The 7,927-nt window shown below is 43.4% G+C and overlaps 1 pseudogene; it reads right to left on the reverse strand.

The window, feature by feature from the left end:
* Positions 1-5,393: 5,393 nt before the first annotated feature.
* On the reverse strand, positions 5,394-7,483 carry LOC101550267 (probable global transcription activator SNF2L2; annotated as a pseudogene).
* Positions 7,484-7,927: the final 444 nt, after the last annotated feature.

Raw genomic sequence — 7,927 nt, forward strand, 5'->3', positions numbered from 1 at the left:
GAGAAAGGAAGGGGCAGTCCCCAGGGCAAAATTTAGCCCTCTCAGCCAATTTGGAACCTTTGTCCCCTCATTTTCCAGCCTGACCAGCCTGTTTCCTACTTGTTAAACATGGCAATAAAGCGCTTTTGGTAACATGAAGCCAGCATAATAAATTATGACAAAATTTTTTGTAAACGTAAGGTGGTCAGATGTTACCATTTTGACTTTAACTTTAAAAGTTATTAATAGAATGGTTTCCTGTTCTTGGTGTGTCCCGGGGGCAATGGGGATGTTTCCCACACTCCCTGACATCTGGCCCTCCAGCGCATCTGCCTAGGTCTCACTGGAAAAGCTAGTCTTTCTGATTTTTGACCAGACTCATGCTGAGGAATCAGAGCAGTGATAGTTACACCATACTTGCCCCATTTATTTGCAGGGATCAAGTCCCCTCCTTGAAGCCCATGACATAATTCTATTCCTACCTTTTCCACAGTTTCAAATCAAACTGTTCTCTACTCCTGAGCTCAAACCAATAACAATGCTTATGTATCCTCTCGAGGAAGTGCCCCATGACTTGTTCCTTCAAAGGCAGATCAGCTGCTTTTGTTAGAGAATTCAGGATGTCAATACACATCCTGCTGCAATGTTGAATTGCCCATTTTTTATGACTCTGGCTTCTGGGAGACCCTGCAGACCCGATGTAATTTTTTATCCCTTCCAGTTCCTCCCGTAACCTGGGTTCTTACCTTCAGGCCCCACAATTGGGCGTCTGATGATGCATGAGTATTCTTTTGGTCGGAGGCATGGAGTTAGAACACCGAGAGGAATGTACAGAGCATGGAGGGCCAAGGCTCATTCTGCTCATTCTGGCTCAAGGCGAAGACCAACTGCCAGAGGCCTCCTTGTATTCTATTTTTTATCAGTTACATCCTAATGACTTCATCACAGAGAAAGACTCACTAACAAGAGTACAAACAGTTATAGGATGAGCTTTTGTCAAAGGAACATCAAGGTATATATTGTCCTGTCAAAGCTATGTTGTCAAAACTACGTTGTTATGATTAAAAACTTCAGAAAAAAGATATGGAGCTGGACACATACACTCTACAGACTACGTCCCCCACGTTCTTGTGGTTGGTTACACACAGGGCAAAGAGAAGATTCATACTGATACTTGAAGGTCAATCCAGATTAAGGATGTGTAAGAGAGAGGAAAACTGCTGCCTTGTACTGCCAAGATAATTTATGACTAGGTGGGTGCATGAGAGAATGCTGTACTTCTCCAGGTCATCGGACTCACAAGTTTCCAGCTTGCCCAGTTAATGAGAAGTGGGGCCTCGGTTCTGCTTCCTGCACACAGGGCAGCGTCCAGAGGTTCATCCTAATGTCCCAGTTTAGCACCAATAATAGGTCTATTCAGGTATTCCAAATCTTCTTGGTTCAGTCTTAGGAGATTATAGGAATCCAGGAATTTATCCATTTCTTCTAGGTTCTCTTGTTTTGTGGCATACAGACTTTCAAAGTAGTCTCTGATGATCTTTTGAATTTCTTTGGTTTCTGTTGTGATGTTCCCCTTTTAATTTTTGATTCAGTTTATTAGGGTTCTCTCTCTGTGTGTCGTTGAAACTCAGGGATGCTTGAAGTTTTGCCTCCTGACAGGACCCTTCACCTGCGTTGCCTCATGGAGTAAGGCTCATCCCCTAAAAGGACCCCCAGACCCCACCGCAGACTCCACACCAGCTGTCTGCCTCTAGCAGACAGCTACTCCACAGCATGTAGACTTCACAGACTTATTTTTGTTCTCTCTGAGTGATACTGCTTTCCTTGGTTGCTTTAGCTTCCTAGTCAGGAACTCTTTTTCCAGACTTGACAGCTTTCTATGGCTCATTTTTATTAAAAATGCTGGAATATTGAATAACTAAAACTCTGTTATGAATGATTCTGTAAGTCATGGTGCCTTAACTTAAAAAAAGAAAATTGGTCCTTCTCTCCTGGAAGGGAACATAACACAACACACACCATACCCATGCTGCCAGACACTGCACCAGGCTGCTTCATTCAGGGCACCCCGGAGTTGGATGGGTGAGACCCGTCCCCTCCTTAAGAAACCCAGCCCTGGCAGCTGAAAACCTCCAGAACTCAACCGCCTCCATGCTCACAACCGCTCTCCACATGCTTGGGCAGAGGCTCACTCATGAGTGAACCTATTCCTGGACTGCGCGACAACTCATACCTTACAACACATTTGATGGGGTTTAAAGTAAGAGGCAACCAATTTTAGAGGAAAAATTCTTTTACAGATATATATATATATATGTATATATTGAGCCTAGTTTTCTTATATATAAGCATAGTAGGCTCAACCTTTAGCAACATGTTAGTGATCTCTTATAGAAGAGCTTAATGGTCGCTAGGTGAAATACAACAATCTTCACACCCTTTCCTCTACGGAAACTTTTTTGTAGCATTTTCAGCGTGTTTTTTTGTAACAAACAATAACAAGATAAATTATTTCGGTTATTTTTTGGGACAGGGGTTGGGGTTCAGGATGGAAACATTAAAAATATGGTGGTAGGATTGGTGTTCAAATATTAAATATAATCAAATATTGTGAGCTACTTTATAAAATAAGAGAAATAAAATAAGGACTGGAGCGATAGCACAGCAGGTAGGGCATTTGCCTTCCATGCGGCCAACCCGGGTTCAATTCCCAGCATCCCATATGGTCTCCTGAGCACAAGCAGGAGTAATTCCTGAGAACTGCCGGTGTAACCCCAAAAAGCAAAACTATAAATAAATAAAATAATAATAACAAAATTGTACTTTTGAAAAAATCATGAATCACGGATCACAAAATCCCATTGATCATCGATTTCTTGAGTGGGCTCAGTAACCTCTCCATTCGTCCTATCCCTGGAATTTTAGAAGCCTCTCTCCCCTCGGCCTTCCCAATGATGCCACATTGGAGGCTCTTTCAGGGTCAGGGGAATGAGATCCAGCTTGTTACTGGCTTTATTATATGAATACACAATGGTAAGCGTGTGAGGCTGTCCCATGTGGGCAGGAAACTCTCAGTAGCTTGCTAGTTACTTCCAGAGGGAGAAGTAGGTTATAAGATATCGCGCAGCCGCAAAGCGGCCATGCGCTTCTGAGAACTTGCTTTTAAGTCTCTGGATGTTGGCCATTGATGGGATTACACACACCTGGGTTCCTCTGCCGGTACCTTCATGCGTGAGGCTTGTCTGAACGTGTGGAGAGGGGCGTTGAGCATGGCTGTGGCTAGGTTCTGGTGGTTTTCAGCCACCAGGAGCTCCGCTCAGGGCGGGGAGGGAAGCTGGAACCCATCCCCTCCGAGGGACCCCGGGGAAGACAGCCAGGTGTGCGGGCAAGAGACTCTCTGAAAAAAAATGATAATTAAAAATGTTTTCTCACATCCAACCCCATCAGAAAATGGGGAGAAGAAATGAACAGAAACTTTCCCGAGGAAGAGATATGAATGGCCAAAAGGCACATGAAAAAGTGCTCTACATCACTAATCATCAGGGAGATGCAGATCAAAACAACCATGAGATACCACCTCACACCACAGAGACTAGCACACATCCAAAAGAACCAAAGCAACCGCTGTTGGAGAGGATGTGGGGAGAAAGGGACCCTTCTACACTGCTGGTGGGAATGCCGACTGGTTCAGCCCTTTTGGAAAACAATATGGACGACTCTCAAAAAATTAGATATTGAGCTCCCATTTGACCCAGCAATACCACTGCTAGGAATATATCCCAGAGAAGCAAAAAAGTATAGTCAAAATGACATCTGCACTTATATGTTCATCGCAGCACTGTTTACAATAGCCAGAATCTGGAAAAAAACCCGAGTGCCCTAGAACGGATGACTGGTTGAAGAAACTTTGGTACATCTATACAATGGAATACTATGCAGCTGTTAGAAAAAAGGAGATCATGAATTTTGCATATAAGTGGATCGGCATGGAAAGTATCATGCTAATTGAAATGAGTCAGAAAGAGAAAGACAAACATAGAAAGATTGCACTCATCTGTGGAATATAGAATAACAGAGTAGGAGACTAACACCCAAGAATAGAAGAATAGTAGAAATAAGTACCAGGAGGTTGACTCCATGGTTTGGAGGCTGGCCTCACATTCTGGGGAGAGGGCAACTCAGAGAAGGGATCACCAAGTATAATGCGGTCAGAGACCATGCGGGGGGAGGGTGATGCGGGATGAATGTAGACTAGAGACTGAACACAGTGGTCACTCAACACCTCTATTGCGAACCACAACACCTAATTAGAGAGAGAGAACAAAAGGAAATGCCCTGCCACATTGGCAGGGTGGGGTGGGGGGAGATGGGATTGGGGAGGGTAGGAGGAATGCTGGGTTTACCGGTGGTGAAGAATGGGCACTGGTGAAGGGATGGGTTCTTGAACTTTGTATGAGGGAAACATGAGCACAAAAATATATAAATCTGTAACTGTACCCTCACGGTGATTCACTAATTAAAAATAAATAAATTTTAAAAAATAATAAAAAAAATGTTTTCTTACAGTTAAGGCCGTGTGTTTACAGTGTGCCAACTCTTGTGATCTGAACATCTTTACCTCTCTGCCCTCCTCACCGCCAAAATGCCCAGGACCCTCCACCCACACTCCTTCATTGGACAACCAGTCTTGGCTCTTTGCTTCTCAAGAGAAGCATCCTTTACAGTTTCCTAACTTCTCTTCCAGTTTGTTATCAGTTGATAATACCTGTGGCCTTGATTTGATTCCCTGACCACCATGGGTGAGTGAGACTGTTCTGTGCTTGTGCTTTTCCCTCGGCTCATTCTGCTCAGCACGATGCACTCCAGCTCCATGAATTCAGGGACGTGCAGGATTGTATTTCCTCACAGCTGCAGATTCTTCTTTTCCCTCCCAACGTCCCTTCCTCCCTCCCTCCCTCCCTCTCTCCCTCCCTCCCTCCTTCCTTCCCTCCCTCCTTCCTTTCCATCCTTCCTTCCAGGCACCTGGCAGTGCTCAGCAGCTACTCCTAGCTCTGCATTTAGGAATCACTCCTGGTGGTGTTTTGGGGGCCATATGGGACGCCAAGGATTGAGCTCAGGTCAGCCATGTGCAAGGCCTGCGCCCTCTCCACTGTATAACTGCTATGGTCCCAAACTGCATATGTACCACAGCTCCTTCACCCCATCTTCTGTCTCATTGTCGAAGCACCCAGCAGATGTGGAGAACATGCTTTCTTTCAGAGCAGTGTTTTTGCATTTCATGGTGGACAAATGCCAAGAGGTGACATATCTGGGTTGTATGAAAGCTCTGGTCTTGATGTTTTGAGATATCTCCAAGGTGTTTCCAGGGAGGTTCTCCTTCCCCACCTCCCTGACAAGACTGGATGTTGTGAATATTTTTTTTTTTGGAAATTACTGGAATTTTATTTGCCTCAGGCTTATGACTTGCAACCAAAGACATTGTGCAAAGAAAGCAAAGATTAAGTACACTTTTGGGGAGAAGGAGACGATACACATTGGTAACATAGGAGTTCAGGTCGACAAAAGAAGCCATCCAATACACTATATAGATTGCAATATTCAATAGCATTTTCAACAAAAGTTTTTAAAATCAAGAGCAAAAAAAAAGTAAGCAATGTTTACAGTAGACATAAATCTTATACAATTCAAAACGCAGTTTTTTCCAGATCATAGAGCATAAAATGGAAAAATGTATATGCAGGTGAAGTCTAACTACTGTACATTTATTTATCACCTATTAAAGTTGCTTATATGTACCACAGTGTAAAAAAAACAATACCGAACAAATAAGAACCTTGAAAATTGCCTGATGAAAAATAAAATAACCAGTGGCTTTTAATGGCTTCTCCTGGTTATCAGTGCTACAAAAAGACAAAAATCTTCTCATTTGAACAAGTGATAAAACCAGGTACAATCAAATCATTACCAAATTAGACCCACCCATAGAAATATACTATCCACCCACATATTTTCCATCAAAAGCTTTTTTTAAATTTTCTTGTTTTAATCTTTGAATCTTTGAGGCCGATTTGGTCACAATATGTTACAAATGTTTGTGTGCATTTTTTTTACACCATGATATCATATGTTTGTCTAGCACTATTCTAAAGCTAGTTTATAGATGATGATGATATAAGAAACAACCCAGTGTCCCTATGACAAATGAACTCACTGGGTAAAAATGAGAGAGGGGAGGAAGTTCAGTTCTACCAAGGAAAACAGGTTCATACTGATCACTCATCATCAGTCCCGCTTGCTTCGGACTGTTCATTTTCATCCTGCTCTTCATCACTGTCAAAATCGCTCACTACAGGTTTGGCTTTTCCTCGATTTGGCCTTTTCTTGCCTTTTCCTTTATCCCGACCTTTCTCTTCTTTCTTATTGAGCTTGATTTTAACCTTAACAGATTTTGCCTCAGACTCTGATTCTTCTTCATCTTATTCTTCCTCCTCCTCATTGGTTTCATCCTCACTCTCTTCTTCTTTGGCAATTTTCTGCCGAGCACTCTTAAACACCGACTGCAGGACAATGGAGTCTTCATAGATCTGGGATCCCTCCAAGTTGAATGTCTGGGCATTGTGACAGAGGAGCATGACATCTTTCTCCAGGTCACCCAAGCTCCGGTACTTGTGATTACGGATTCTTTCCTTTATTTTTTTGAAATCCACTGGCTTCCTGATTAATTCATAATATTCTGGTAATTCTTTCCTTGAAGGTAACTGAATGAAGACTTCACTGAGCTGTCGCCCCGAACTGTCCTTGTAGTTTATCACAGTATTGATGATGGCGTTCATCTGCTTTGTCAGTTTAGGGGGATTTGGCGATAGTTTCTCAGCTGGAGGGCGGCCTCTTCTCTTTTTAGCCTTTTCCACATCTTCCTTCGCGGGATCTTTTTCCCGTGTTGTGAATATTTTCTTTTTCAGGGGGCCACATCCAAAGATTTTTAAGGGGTTGTTCTTGTCTCTGCACTCAGGAATTACTCCTGGCAGTGCTCACGAGACCATATGGGAAGCTTAGGATTGAACATGGGTCTGCTTATATGCAAGGCAAGTGCCCTATCTGCTGTATTATTGTTCTTTACTCCAGTTTTTTGTTTGTTTGGGGCCACATCTGGCGATGCTCAGGGCTTACTCCTGGCTTTGTGTTAAGGAATCACTCATATTGGGGCTTGGGGGGCTATTTGAGCTGCTGGGTATTGAACGTGGGTCAGCCACATACAAAGCAAAAACTCTAACTGCTATCCTATCATTCTGGTTTTACTGTAAAGTACTGTAAAGTTCTGGGGGTAAACGTCCAACCGGTTCCCCAGGCTAAACTGCAGGGGTCCGATAAACAGGCTGTCCTGAGGTGCCAGGGACAGAAGAGCTTCCTGGTGGCATGGTGTCTTGAAGTCCAAATGTCCCCTCTTGGTCTCTCTCTGACTCTCGCTCTCCTGCCATTGTTTTTGGGGTCCAGCCAGGATCATCTCCACACTTCACATGCTCAGACCTTTTCTTTTGTCTTATATGGAGTTGCCTTCTCACACTGCTGAAACAGGCTACAGACTTTCACAAGGGCAGCTGTAAGGTCTCAGACATCATGAATGCAGCAAGCTGCCAGCTGGAGGTCCTTCTCTAGGGGATACCTCCAGAATTGTAGCACCTGCATTCTGCTCGTCATTTGATAAAATTCTGTGCCTGGGCTGCCTGTTTTGAGGAATGAAGCACAATGACATGTGTGTGATAAGTCTGGGGAGGGATGGGAAGTTTGCATGATCTATATGAATTTCTAAATTTTGTAGGAATATCTGTCCTTTCTTCCAATTCATGTAAACTTGGTCCAGAAGCTGGCTGAAAATGCTGCTCTTCTGGACTCTGTATTTAGTCTGAGAAAGGAATCCGTTCATTATGAATAAAACTGAGGTGAGAAA

This window comes from Sorex araneus, chromosome 8, assembly GCF_027595985.1.
Source record: "Sorex araneus isolate mSorAra2 chromosome 8, mSorAra2.pri, whole genome shotgun sequence".
Taxonomy (NCBI): Eukaryota; Metazoa; Chordata; class Mammalia; order Eulipotyphla; family Soricidae; genus Sorex; species Sorex araneus.